The sequence below is a fragment of the Dysidea avara genome, chromosome 7 (assembly GCF_963678975.1).
Source record: "Dysidea avara chromosome 7, odDysAvar1.4, whole genome shotgun sequence".
In the NCBI taxonomy this organism is placed as follows: domain Eukaryota; kingdom Metazoa; phylum Porifera; class Demospongiae; order Dictyoceratida; family Dysideidae; genus Dysidea; species Dysidea avara.
The window spans coordinates 14,312,522-14,328,219 of record NC_089278.1 but is presented as its reverse complement, the minus strand read 5'-3'; the positions used below and the strand labels follow the sequence as shown (position 1 = coordinate 14,328,219).

Below are 15,698 nucleotides of genomic sequence, written 5' to 3'. Positions count from 1 at the left end.
CCGTGCTCAACATCCTCTCAAGCTAACTTAATTACAAACAAGAGTTGATGTGTACAAATACTCCTTCCTCCCTCGAACAATTATTCAATGGAACTCCCTTCAAATTCCTAACATCGACACAATAAATCTTGAAACATTTAAGAATGCTGTAAGTAATATAATATGTGATTGTAATGCTCATTAGCGTGTTGCCCCTAGTGGGCTTTGCTAATCAACAATAATAATAATAATAATAAAACTCAAAACCTGCAGCAAATTACTATCAAAATACATGTTCATCGTCAACAGAAGGTTACACTGCAACATAAAATCCATGTTACAAGAGCGTACCTCTGGATTCCAGTACAGTTTGTGTCGGAAAAATTGGCAAAATCATACTCAAACATAAAAAAAACACCATCATATTTGGATTCAGCATCCCAGATTAGTAACTAGGGCTGAAACGGATATCCGTATTATCCGGATATCCGGATAATAATTTACTATCCGGATAGTACTTTGAAGCCAAGCGGATAGTAATAACTTAAAGCCATTTATCTGTCCAACTTTCTCATTACCAGATGAATCAATTTTCATCATGGAGAGTTAGCTAAACTAGATTATGTGAAGTTAACAGCAACCTGGTAAGTTAATTAGTTTGCTCGCGACTACGCCCATCGCTAAATTACGAAGCGAGGCTGTGAATGTTACTGAAGAAGTTGTAACAGAATAGTTATTGCCTTACAAAGAGTTCTTTACGACTAGTTGTACCTGGAAAAAGTCTTGTAGCAACTGCTACATCTTGTATTCATGTTTTCTCCAGCTGCCAATCTTGTTACAGACTGTGCAAAGTAACACTGTAACATTACCACAAACCTTTTACTATCATGTTAATGTTTGTTTGCTTCTAGTACTAGTAAAACAAGGATGTTTAAAATAAACTATAAAATGTTTCTATAGCAAGTGATGATGTCACTATCCGTAGGATATCCGGATAGGTTTTGTTCAGGATATCCGGATAGTAAAAGTTGCTATCCGTTTCAGCCCTATTAGTAACCTTATAGAGCTACTGAAACTGGCAGTAAAAGTGCTGATAAGGCCATGATTCACATAATAATAGCGGTGCCACTTTCTCCCATTGAATAATCTGTACGAAATGATTCCCATTAGAAATGTACGGGAAAAATGATTACGTAAACTTTAATTTACGATATTTTTATGATGGCTTATATGGGTAAAGATTAAAACGTGTGTATATCAAAACATGCTATTGGGATTTGTAAAGTCAGAATGGCAAAATCAAATTTACAGCCAGTAATCATTTTATCAGTAATATTGTACATTTTAATACCAGTATCCTTTGTTTGTTTTCCACCCTTAGATCATGAAATGGGCTGATTAAACTCTGATTTTTTGAAAGGTCTCAAGATGGATGGATCACTTTTTTGATTTCTCCAATACAAACTCCATACATTTTACTGTGACATCATTTCGTATTTTCAATAATTGCAAGCACTAGATACTGATATGATCAAATATCCTAAAACTTGATATCATTCAACTCCTTATGAATTGCTCTATCCAATTCCATCCGAACAAAATTCGTAATCGCCATGGTAACGACGTGATGCCGCTGTTGGGCGCAATCTGTGAATTTGCGCAGTTTTGCGCTGCGGCGGCTACGCATTTTGTGAATTCATAAAATGCGCAACAATTTATACAGAGGTTTTGAGGTTGCTTGATTAGTATTTGTACTATCGAATTGCGCATGTGCAACTGATCCAGCCAATGGAATTTACACTACGTAGAATTCAAACATGCCCTCGAATTTCATTGGCTGTTCACTGCACATGCGCGAAGAAATCGTTATCAAGCAACCTCAAAACCTCTGTACTGCTGATTGCACGAATCTTTAAAAATTTCGTGACGCATGCGTTTGTGCGCACACAAAATTTAAAAACATTTTGTTACACGGAACAGGTTTCTGATGTCGGGGACTAAGATTCCCAACCTAAGCAACGTGTTCCGTGAACAAAACACTTTAATTCTTGTGTGCGCATACCACGCATGCGTCACGCAATTTTTAAAGATTCGTGCAATCAGCAGTAAATTGCGCAGGTGTCGTGCTGCCATATGGCAAGGCGAGATGCGACACGTACAGCCTGTTGTCTCGGTTGCCGACCTACTGTCGTTCCAAGTGTTGGATCACGAGATTTCCTCGTGGTAGTGTATGCGAGGTGTGGATTTCACTATGAGTTTGTGAGGTACGTCAAAAGTAGTCTCGCGGGGCCAGACCGCTTTTTCTCCGTCACGGCGCTTATCGATTAGAGATTATAAGCGCCTACTCCGAAAAAGGGTCTGGTCCAGAATCAATATGTAAACTTGTTTTCACATCCCAAGGTAGAGCTCGGGGTGTTTAATTAACTTTCGTCATAAAACGTATACTTCCTTTTAACTTTCAAGCCACGTACGTACTGGAAATGTCATGAACGATTGCCGGTAGCGGTGATGAGAGCCACTGGGGCTGGTTTTCTAAGGCTGAAAAGGACACGGGTTGATTCCTTGCTCAATTCTCCTTTAGCCTTTTCGTTTTCACAAGGACTCGTTCCGTGACCTTTTCAACCGTAGAAAAACAGCCTCAGTGTCTCTCATCACTGCTACCGCAAGGGGTGTCACTCAGGTTCTTGCTGTAGGTAGATCTGCGACCGCGGTCAAACTCTAAGTCAACGGTCAAGGCCACAAAATAGCTCTTACAGTGGGTCAAGGGTCAAGACGATACAGAAGGTTCGAAACCCACAATCGAAAACTATACGTAGCTATTATCAAGTTTGGACCGTTGACTTAGCAAGCTATTATCATCTTGGATATCAAGCTATTATCAAGGGGCCTCCAACTGGCTTACCACCCGGCCCCTACAGGAACATGGCTTTGCACTGCATAAGTCCGCGTTTCACGATGCCGTGGCACTACGTTATGGGTGGTCTCCTCAGCGGACTCCTGCTCACTGTGCATGTGGGACTTCCTTTTCAGTGGAGCATGCTTTATCCTGTCCCAAGGGTGGCTTACCTTCTATCCGACACAATGAGATCAGAGATCTAACTGCTACCCTGTTGACTGAAGTATGCTCTCAGGTAGCTGTTGAACCAGAGCTCCAGCCGGTTTCACAGCAGGACTACCCTGCTTCTGCCAATATCCAAGATGGTGCCCGTCTTGACATCGCCATGAATGGTTTTTGGGGTGGAAGAAGTGAAAGATGTTTTGTGGATGTGCGGGTGTTCAACCCTCTGGCTGCTTCTAATGCGTCCTCATCACTGGCCTCCTGTTATCGGAGGCACGAGAACATTAAGAAACGTGCGTATGCTCAGAGAATTCGTGAGGAGGAGCATGCCTCTTTTACCCCCTGGTAATGTCTGCCTCTGGTGGTCTGGCTCATGAGGCTTCTGTTTTTTATCAACGCTTGGCTCATCAACTTTCAAACAAGTGGGGCGATGATTACTCTGTTGTCATGGGGTGGTTAAGGTGCTGTCTATCTTTTTCTCTCTTGCGGTCCTCCATACAATGCATCCGCGGAGCCCGCTCATCCATCGGTCACTATGTTAAGACTCCCCCAATTGTGGAGCTGATTCGGGCAGAGTCTCAGTTTGCCGTGGACTAAGAAAGTCCCGGTTTGTCCAGCACAGGCCATTTATGTGCTGGGGGTGGTAGGCAAGGGCAGTCCATCAAGCCCGGGTAAAAAAAAAAAAAAAAAGCTATTATCAAGTTTACGGAATTATACGTAACTTACAAAGAAGTAAGGATCTCCAAGAAGATGTTTTAAAGCTCCAACAGGCATTTCGCCGTAATTATAATGATTTTTCTCTCACAGCTGCTGGTAGCACGCACTAAGAAAATATTATACTAGGTTACAAGCGCAGGTGCGTATAGGAAAATAGAGAAATAAGTGGAGGTCATAAGTTCGACAAGAAACGCTCAAGTCACAGGTCAAAGACGATAAACGCTGCAAGTCAAGGGTCAAGGTGAAATTTTTCCCGGTCAAGACTTTGACCGCGGTCGCAGATCTACCTACAGCGTAAGCCGACGTGACACCCCCTTGTACCGGCAATCGTTCCGCGTGGCATTTCCAGTGCGTACGTGGCTTGAAAGTTAAAAGGAAGTATACGTTTTATGACGAAAGTTAATTAAACACCCCGAGCTCTAGCTTGGGGTGTGAAAACAAGTTTACATATTGATTCTGGACCAGACCCTTTTTCGGAGTAGGCGCTTATAATCTCTAATCGATAAGCGCCGTGACGGAGAAAAAGAGGTCTGGCCATGCGAGACTACGTCAAAAGAGGGTCACAGAGAGCCAGCTATTCGAAAGGTTCTGTAGAGGAAAATATCTTGGTCCCAATCACACCTCCAAATAAAAAGCAAAACAAAACAGTAACGGAGGAGAAGGTGCAGAAGATCATGTTTGATATCAGACCGTTTTGAATGGAGTGGAAAGAAGTGATGCTCTAATTAGCCCTGCCTTTCATTACTACAACAAAGAAGTTTGTTTTGTTAAACTACCCAGAGCTGAAGTTGGAACAAACAAAGGGTAAGAAACTTTATGCCTGCCCTTCACAAAATTTTGTAATTACAGAATGAGAATTGTAAGAGCATAAACTATGAGCTATTCTATAGCACTGCACATATACTAATACACTCACAATTGTAACACTAGGACACAGTATATATGTATGATTGTATCTTGATTATTGCACACTATCACGTGAGAGATCACTGAGTACCTCGTGGCAGATCCGTTCCCTACATGGCGCTGCGAGCAGTTACGTTCTAGCGTGGCTAATTGAACCAGTACAACAAGGGGAACAGTCACCGCCTGTCTTAACCTCTGGAGTTAATCCCTGGTTCCGGCGAGAGGCACCCGTGAAGGTGACGTCATAGCAGCCTTAGTGTTCATTCTCTTTCCGTTACTCCCCTCTAGCGGCAGCGAAGATGCCCTACGTGTTCCGGCTAAGTGACCTACCCAAACTGGACCTCCAAGTAGACTGTGGCACAGACTTCGAGGCGTGGAGAGCCCAGTGGACGTCCTACTCAACCCTGTCAGGTCTCAGTAGTGAGTCAGCTGCTACCCAGGTACAAGCATTAACTCTATGTTTTTCACGTGAAACACTCACAGTAGTTAATAACCTCGGTCTTAGTGAGGAAGACAGGAATAATGCTGAAGCAGTTATTGCAGCAATCAAACGCCATGTTGATGGGCACATTAATGAGTCTATGGAGCGTCGTTGGCTCCGGCGCAGAGTGCAGCAACCGGGCGAGAGTTTTGATGACTATCTAGTGTCACTGAGAGAGCTTGCTAAAACTTGCAACTTCTGTTCCACTGCATGCTCCCAAAAGAGTATCCGTGACCAGATCATCGAAGGGCTTGTGGATGGTGACACTATTGAACAACTGCTGAGGCAACAAAACCTAACCCTTGACACAACCATTACAATGTGCCATGCACAAGAAGCAGCGAAAACCCAACGTAAAGACATAACTGACCACTCTGTCCTAGCCATCAGGCAATCCGCAAAACCACAAGTACGGCAGGTTCCACCGCACACTAGCCAGATGATTCCAAAACCTTGCCCAGGATGTGGGTTACAAGCACATCAAGGGGGTAGAGCACAGTGCCCAGCTTTCAAGCAGACATGCCGCTATTGCCTCAAATTTGGCCATTTTGCTAGGGTTTGCCATGGTCGTCAACAGCACAAAAAACCACCAGCTGCTAGAGCCATCGCAACTGCAGAAGACCCAGACCAGGAGTCTAATGAGATATCACCAGAGCTATCCACCATTAGCCTAAAGCAAGTGGCCACAATAAACCCGGCACCAACCGTGACAGTGCACCTGCATACACACCATGGGTCCTATCGCACCCAAGTACTTCTGGATTCAGGGGCAGGCATATCTGCTGCTGGTGAGCATGTCCTGCCACGACTCAATGAATACAGGGACAACCTTTTACCATCAGAATTCACACCACGCGCAGCTAATGGACAGAGGATGCATGCTATTGGGAAGTTGAGTGTTCGCTTTCAGCTAGCTGGTAATGAACATGAAGAAGATGTATACATCTTCCCACACTTGAGTGGGGTCATAGTTTCTTGGAGGGCAGCCAAGGCCTTGAAAATCCTGCCACCACATTATTCCCTACCACCCCCCAAAGCTGCCCCTGTGGAACCCAGTGTCAGATCCACAACAGTCACCCACCCCCTGCCAAATATGGATGACTTGAAGCAAGAATACCCCACAGTATTTGATGGCAGGATTAGGACAATGGAAGGAGAAGAATTCCATATATCTCTGACTGCAGATGCCAAGCCTTTCTGTGTCAACACTCCTCGGTCAGTTCCATTCGCCTATTGTGACAAAATTCAGGCAGAGTTAGACTTACTACAAACACAAAGCATTATTACACCAGTTACGGAGGCCACAGAGTGGTGTGCTCCCATAGTGGTTACTCCCAAGAAGAATTCTGATAAGATTCGTATGTGTGTAGATCTCTCCCACCTTAATCGTTTTGTGGTCCGAGAGAGGTATCAGTCTCTAACACCAGCTCAAGCTGTAGCTGATATCGCAGCTAGTGATGCAAAATATTTTACTGTCATTGATACCCTAAATGGATACCACCAATGCCCCCTAGACCAATACAGCCAGCCGCTGACAACATTCATTACACCATTTGGGAGATTCAAATACCTTCGTGCCCCCTACGGAATCTCCTCAATATCAGAGCATTATAATCGCCGGATGACTGAAGCGTTCAAGGGATTATCAGGCTTTAGACGCGTGGTGGATGACTTTGTCATTTATGATGGCAACATCACAGATCACATTGCACATGTGAAACAGTTTCTTCAGCGCTGTGCAGATCAACACATCGCGCTCAATGCTGAGAAATGTAGATTCTTCCAAACCAAGACAACCTTTGCTGGGTTCTTGCTCTCCGACCAAGGCTACCAGATAGACCCATCCATCACAGAAGCCATCTCAAAGTACCCTGTCCCAACCAACCGAACAGAACTTCGCTCCTTCATCGGACTAGTGAACCAGTTGTCCTCCAGCACGAGCGCAGTTGCAACCCTCTTGACACCATTCAGACCTCTGTTAAGCACCAAGAATGAATTCATATGGTCACCTTGTCACGATACAGCCTTCATAGATGCTAAGAAGTCCCTCACCACTCAGCCCACCTTGGCTTTCTTTGACCTTACCAAACCCACTAGGCTCAGCACCGACGCCAGCCGGCAAGGGCTAGGGTATGTCCTTCAGCAACAACATGGAGACATGTGGTCCTTAGTCCAAGCAGGACCCCGATTTCTTTCAGACGCTGAGTCTCGGTACGCCATAATTGAGCTAGAGTTACTTGCAGTTGCTTGGGCAGCCACAAAGTGTAAGATATTTCTAGCAGGCCTTCAGCACTTCTCTGTGGTAACTGACCACAATCCATTGATCCCTATCCTTAACAATCGGAGATTAGATGAAATCGAAAATCCCAGGCTTCAACGACTCAAGTCTCGCCTAATGGCATACAACTTTACCGCTCAGTGGAATAACGTACCTGATGCCCTGTCACGCAACCCAGTTTCGGATCCTCAATGGGATGACTCCCTTTGTGAATATGACTGCCAACACCACCCAGAGCCCTCAATTACAGAGATCAGAATCCTTCAATGTGATAAACACGACAGCAATCGGCTGCATAACCTACGTGAAGAAGCCACCAAGGACCCAGAGTACCAACAGTTGCACCACACTATAACCTGGGGCTTCCCTGACCATCGTAATCAGCTGCCAGAGGCTTGTAGACACTATTGGAACATTAGAGAGCATCTAACCATAGATGATGGGTTCATTGTATATGGATGTCGCTTGTTGATACCAGCATCTATGCGACAAAAGGTGCTAGCCAACCTCCACGAGTCACACCAGGGAGCCGTGCGAACAAAAGAAAGAGCCAGATTATCACTGTATTGGCCAGGAATCGACAACGATATTGACAACGTAGTCTTGTCGTGTAAGAAATGTCAGGATCACCTCCCATCCAACTGCAAAGAGCCCATCATGTCTAAACCAAAACCATCCCGACCATTTCAAGAGATTGCTGTAGACTTCGGCAGCTATGGTGGACAGCAATTCCTCATCATGGTTGACTGCCTCACAGACTGGCCAGACATTATCCCCATGCGAAACAATACCTCCACACAGCACTTGGTCCAATCATTGACCCAGTCATTCTGCCGCACCACAGTTCCAGACATAGTGTGGTCAGATGGTGGGCCACAATTCATTTCTAAGTGTTTTAATGATTTTTCCAGTCAGTGGGGATTTGAGCACAAGACATCGTCACCACATTACCCTCAGAGTAATGGTAAGATTGGGGCCACTGTAAAGTCCATGAAAAAGATCATTGCATCGTCCTGGGGTAACAGATCAGTGAAACTAAATGTTATGTGTCGGGCACTGCTGCAATACCGAAACACACCATCACGCAAAGATGGACAGTCTCCTGCACAGAAGCTGTATGGTAGACCTATACAGGATACACTACCAGCACACCGACGCTCGTTTTCACCGGAGTGGCAACACAGCACCCTTGAAACTGAACAGTTAGCAGAACATACCTTAGCACAGGCAGAGCTATATTACAACAGCCATGCCCAAGAACTCCAAGATATTCAACTGGGTTCCACTGTGGCTCTACAGAACCCTCGGACAAAGCTCTGGGACATTTATGGCACAGTGGTCAATGTTAGTCCCCACCGCAGATACTCAGTGAAGACTCAGAGTGGACGAGTCCTGGTATGTAATAGAAGATTTTTATGACATCGTACACCAGCCTCACTGTGCACATCTGGTAGAAATAACCCGCATCCAGATACTCCACCCTGTCCAGAAGAGATAACAAGATATGCGAATGACAACCAAGACCTCCAAGCTCTACCACCGCTGTCACAAGATCCTCAGATGCCAACACAGCACCCACAGACCCCACCACAAGAACTTCGTAGATCAGAGCGTACCTGTAGACCACCACAACGCCTGATAGAGGATCCCCAATGGCCATGATATCAGCATGGTTATCCTGTGGACTAAACCATGCTTGGTGGGGGGATGTAAGAACATAAACTATGAGCTATTCTATAGCACTGCACATATACTAATACACTCACAATTGTAACACTAGGACACAGTATATATGTATGATTGTATCTTGATTATTGCACACTATCATGTGAGAGATCACTGAGTACCTTGTGGCAGATCCGTTCCCTACAAGAATGACTATCATGCGCATCATGATTTAGTTGCAACAGTTGAGAAATTTTATGACATAGTAGAGCGTGTGCATTCAACTGAAAATGGACATGTAGACTACAAGAAAATACTTGCAGAGATATGGAAGTATAGTGAATTATGTATGCTATCATATTCTCAAGCATCACAAAAATTTATAGCCACTAGTCATACGTTGTGGAGATGGGTGATACCAATATTCTGTACTGAACCAGTAGTCCGGTTCCCAAGTTTGTAATAATGCCAAGTTGTGAAGGACAAGTCAGGCTGGATTTTAGCTGATATTTTTGCAAGAGACCAAACCTTTGTGGTCCCCATTGACCTATCAATTTATGGAGCCCACTCTGATATATTAGTTTGCAAAAAGATTGTGACACTGTAATAGAACAGTCATTTGTTCTAATAGAGCAGTCAGTAAGTGATCTCAGAAGGAATCTGTAGGGCATGCCTCCAGACCCCCTAGTAAGACTATGTGTATATTTTGCACACAGTACTCAGCTTTACAACTACCTGGAACAGACCCCCTGTTACAGGCTTGATTTCTTCACTGTTCAATGTTGCTTGGTACCTTAATTTGGCATACTGCAGTACATATAATGAGAACACCATGGACCTACTTGAGTCCTCCTTTATGTATCTTTGCTGACAGCGGAAGGTGTTGATTTGTGGTAGCTAGCACCATGTAATGGCTTCCCTCGAAAATTATTATAATTATGCACCTATTAATTGCTTCAGCAATCAGTTCGATATACATCATCACATTGTATTATTTGTACCATTAAGTAAACATGTACGTGTTTGTTCATGTTGTGGTAAAATGTATCTATATTAGTAGATTTCTTGGTGAACCAGCAAATTTCTTTTCATCTTCTGTTGTATTATATGGATGAGTTATGATGTGTCACATGCATTATAATGTTTGTTTATTTAGAATCATTGGATGACTATTGTCAATCTTGTGGAATGATTAGTTTGGATGATGATACAACTGACATGGTGAGGTCTAGTTATGCATACAATTAATGTATGTATTCCATAGGTCAGGTGCAATAGTTGCTCATGGGGGTACCATGAACGGTGTTTAGGAAGACATGTGGTTATAGCCAGGCAAGATGAAAATGGATACAACTTTTCTGGGTCTTGCTGTTCATCAAATGGAGCTGTACCTTTGTAACTCATGTATCGGAGCATACTTAGCTGTATGTGTAACACAGCATACCTGATTCCAAACACTATATGTTTGCACTAATAACTGCATGTGTCACACAGAAGTGACATTATGTAGCTAACCATGTGTTGTGTTACATCTGGATGCATGGGAGTAAAACTAACTACGTGTACCATTTAAGGCTGGACATTAAAGATATGATGTTGGACTTGAGTTACAATGTACCAAACCTTATGTGCTGATATGCTTTTCATTACTGGTGCAGCATGTGCAGTGTTTGCATGTGCTGGACAACTGCTAGGAAAAGTAAAACATGAACATGCAGGCTGGACTGTGCCCATGAATATCAGCTGATCAAAACGAATGGCTTAGCCTACACAAATGCTGTACACAGTAAAAACAAACTAGTGAACGTCACTACTAAATGTAGTGAACGTCACTACTAATGTCTGCCACAATACTCACTATTTTTGTGTAGTGACGTTCACTACTAATTTTGTAGTGAACGTCACTACATTGACCACCAAGTAGTGACGTTCACTGCAAAAAGTAGTGAGTATTGTGGCAGAGCAATTCACTACTAAATTTTACAGTGTAGTATACGCAGCGCAACACTGAGAGAGAAAGACAGTGCACCTTATCCAGACCAGCTGCAGAGTACGCAAAGGAACCTTGGAGGGAGAGATAGTCGGGTAGAATGCGTCTTTATCCATGTCCCTTCAGCAAAAGTAAAAGGGGGTAAAAGAAGCCTGTCATTCCTCCATGTGATACGTACTTGAATCGGCCAAGAACGTATCGGCGTTACCCAGTTCATAAAATGCGCAGCTCTTACGGTACTGCTGATTGCACGAATCTTTAAAAATTGCGTGACGTATGCGTGTATGCGCACACGAGAACTAAACACGTTTTGTTTCACGGAACAAGTTGCTTACGTTAGGAATCTTAGTCCCCGACATCAGCAACTATTGCGTGAAACAAAATGTTTTTAAATCTTGTGTGCGCACACACGCATGCGTCACGCAATTTGAAATTTTTTTTTACTGCGGTTTTCCAAGTTCTTGCAATGCAAAGCGTTATGCGCTATACAAGCATGTACGTGCGCAGCTGTTCAACAGTGGATTTTCAGTGACATCTACCGACTCACAGGACTTCAAGGATGCCTACGCATACAACTTGACAGCCACAGAATATTACAGGAGTTTTTAAAGAACTGCGCATACTGACACATTATTAGCGCATGACGCTTTCCATTGCAAGAACTTGGAAAACCGCAGTAAGATTCGTGCAATCAGCAGTAGTTCACGAATTTTATGAATTCACAAAATGCGCAGCGCAATTTATAAACTGCGCAAATTCACAGATTGCGCCTAACACCGCTATTTAATTAGAATGCGAACTTCATGATTTGCTCTCCAATGGATTTTGTATTGCGTAAGTTGCCACTTGCTACCATTTATTGTAAATTTTGCAAGCTGTTAACACTTTAGCATTGATTAATTTTGTTATCACTGGATAGAGGAAGCTTATGCGTGTGTAATGGTGGCCGAACAAAATTGATACTGCCTTCAGAACAAGAGTTATGATAAATAATGAAACTTTAGTCTAGCTTACCTCCATAGGCTGATGTACATTTATTTTACGCACAATAATATTTTACGGATAATTGAAATATATGGATGGGTTAATTTGACTCGACATAAGTTTTGATATGGTAAGTGACTGCAGATTGAAGCCACGGGAAACAATTTCAGTAAGTTTATAATTGTTGCTTGTACAGTGTAAATGACAGTGTAAAATTTGGGAGGTCTGAAATCGCTAATAAAAGGGTACGCAAAAGCAGCGATAACTGCGAAGTCAGAACCTTATAACGCAACGTAACAATATTGCAAAGAAAACAGCACAGTCAAAACGTTTTGACGGAACGATAACAGTAAGTAGGGATCAACACTGAACTTGAAACCTTTCATCAGAAGACAATAGTCTATACACCCTTTGCAGGTGAGCTGCTAGTCTGGCGCTGCCGACCCTTTTACGCCGCTCACTTTTTGATTAGTTGGGCGGCGCTCGCTGTAAAAGGGTCTGGTCACAACCGCATACTAAACTTGTGCAGCTGGAATTTAATTAACGTCTGAATCACGCGGGTTTCGTCATGGTGACGGCGTAGTTCAGTATGGCCTCGAATGTTTCTTCCTCCTTCAGCCAACTAGACGAAACTATATCAGAGGCGTAGCGGCCCCTGTTTGCTTAGGCTGTGGGAAAATTATCGACGACGCGACTAACAGAAGAAATTTGTTTGGAAGCTCCCAGTCGGAACCGGCCGTGTTACGGCTATATGGTGTCCCTTACTCTTCATAGTAATGGTTATTCTCTTCAGAGTGTTGGCTACTCTCCATGGGGTGTTAAATCCTCCCTACACTGGGAACTCTCAGAGTGGTGGTTACTCTTTATTTTTAACAGTGTACTGAACGGTAGCTGATGCTCTCAATGTTCATAAAAATAGCTTTGAATTCGATATAGCAAGGCCGGAGGAGACGGTCCGGTTGGTCAGGCCTGAGCCGGACCAATAATCTGGAGTTGAACCAACTAGTTGACCAGCTCGAACTATATTACTCTCATGCAATCTTTGGACGATCACATCTACATGTGGCTACGTACATTTTACAGATGTTATTGAAAATGCATTACACGAGTAGTTACCTAGTTTCTCAGCCTAACTAAAGCACAGAACTACACGTATAGTACCTCAAATTACCTTATAGTACATCATAGCATTCGTATCGTTTTGTACAGAAATGATTGTGGGTTCTACGTTTTTTTTTTATTTTTTTTATTTATTTATTTTTTTTTTATTATTTTTATTTTTTTTTTACCCGGGCTTGATGGACTGCCCTTGCCTACCACCCCCAGCACATAAATGGCCTGTGCTGGACAAACCGGGACTTTCTTAGTCCACGGCAAACTGAGACTCTGCCCGAATCAGCTCCACAATTGGGGGAGTCTTAACATAGTGACCGATGGATGAGCGGGCTCCGCGGATGCATTGTATGGAGGACCGCAAGAGAGAAAAAGATAGACAGCACCTTAACCACCCCATGACAACAGAGTAATCATCGCCCCACTTGTTTGAAAGTTGATGAGCCAAGCGTTGATAAAAAACAGAAGCCTCATGAGCCAGACCACCAGAGGCAGACATTACCAGGGGGGTAAAAGAGGCATGCTCCTCCTCACGAATTCTCTGAGCATACGCACGTTTCTTAATGTTCTCGTGCCTCCGATAACAGGAGGCCAGTGATGAGGACGCATTAGAAGCAGCCAGAGGGTTGAACACCCGCACATCCACAAAACATCTTTCACTTCTTCCACCCCAAAAACCATTCATGGCGATGTCAAGACGGGCACCATCTTGGATATTGGCAGAAGCAGGGTAGTCCTGCTGTGAAACCGGCTGGAGCTCTGGTTCAACAGCTACCTGAGAGCATACTTCAGTCAACAGGGTAGCAGTTAGATCTCTGATCTCATTGTGTCGGATAGAAGGTAAGCCACCCTTGGGACAGGATAAAGCATGCTCCACTGAAAAGGAAGTCCCACATGCACAGTGAGCAGGAGTCCGCTGAGGAGACCACCCATAACGTAGTGCCACGGCATCGTGAAACGCGGACTTATGCAGTGCAAAGCCATGTTCCTGTAGGGGCCGGGTGGTAAGCCAGTTGGAGGCCCCTTTGGCTGAGGCTAGATCTAAAGCGCGTTGAGAGGAGGGATCTAAGTGGGTACGCAAACTGGAAGATCTATCCGAATAGTTGGAAGATTTGGAATTGCGGATTGCGGACTTGCGAGATAGCTGTTCTGTTTTAACAATAGCCGAATTGATACCCCGGTCCAGAATGAATTGTGAAAGAGGCTCAACAATGTGACACGAGGCTGAATACTCCTCAGCTGCAATAAGAGTTGGGTTTATGATACCCAAACCACCATATCGAGGTGGAAGGGCAAATAATTTACGGATTGTGTCATTTGGTGGAGAGCAACCCATCAAAGTAGGGATAAGTACCAGCCGGATGTTGTCCTCAAGGGGTTGTAAAGCCTCTGATATGTTTGGAGTAGTGCGACAAAGGATTGTGGGTTCTACGTACATTCTTTTTTTCCCGGGGTAACCAGCACCCCTTGCCACCTCCCCTAGCACTAGATGTTGAAGTGCTAGACAAAAATTGGACTGAGATTAAAGGGAGCAATTTAAATAATTAGGGGGAAGGCACCCGACCCTCTGATAGTACAAGGTCAAGTTTTGTCTAGTATCACGTGTGCTGACAGTTGGCATTTATCACGTGTAAGGCAGGTGCCTTCTTTGATTCTAAACCAGCACACTTATATCACAATTCAATCTTCATAAAATAATCATTAGCATTCCTTGGCTTGTCTCTCTTGGCTTCTTTTACTGGGCGCGGAAGGGCTGGCAGTGACAAACCAGATGACTCATTCTGCGGCAAGAAGCTGTACACCGGTACCATACATTACATGGTGGCCATCTGGATGAGATGTTGAGTAGAAATCACTCCTCTTCAACTACCCACTCGTCCTGTCGAGATACTGAGCAAACTCAGTCTCACCCACATAGCGCCATTTTCGAATACTGATTGGTCTCGTGACTGTCCACCAGTATATTTACGTGATGATCCGTTCACTTCATACAAACCAGTATATATAGTACTAGCTGTAGTACCTGCCCTATCGTGCAGGGCAGTATGTACAATGACATGGAAATTAAATGAAATTACAGTTGGAAATATACTATTATACATACTTTATAAAAGACTAAGGAAACAATGTGGTGTAAGGATTGCATGAATGCAATAATTGTGGAGAAGTGCACTCTTATTGGAATATTTTGTGACTTAAGTTGCTCAAATTCTACCATCAACCAAACATACCATGAATTACTGTAATCTGCACTACAACGATTCCGTTATGACAAAATATAACGGCTTTATAAAATATAACAGCATGGGCACAGAGTGGGGGCTAGCAAGAAATAATAATAAATGAAAACAAAAAAATTTTGAGTCATCCAGCCCAAGACAGCTCATGGAAAAAACCTGCCAGCCTTTTCTTTTGTTTTGCTGCACAGGAAAAACCGGAAAATGCTCCACTCTGCTTTGTATGCATGTGTAGAAAGAGTTCAAATCATTGCTGCAAAGTCTATAAATAGCTCCCATTTTCACAACGT

At 43.7% G+C, this 15,698-nt stretch overlaps 1 long non-coding RNA gene across 1 annotated transcript; it reads left to right on the top strand.

Annotated features, from left to right (window-relative positions):
• Positions 1-4,392: 4,392 nt before the first annotated feature.
• On the top strand, positions 4,393-10,657 carry LOC136261717 (uncharacterized). Its single transcript, XR_010703996.1, has 3 exons — positions 4,393-4,558; positions 10,241-10,305; positions 10,349-10,657. It is a non-coding gene; the product is annotated as an uncharacterized lncRNA (long non-coding RNA).
• The last annotated feature ends 5,041 nt before the right edge of the window (positions 10,658-15,698 follow it).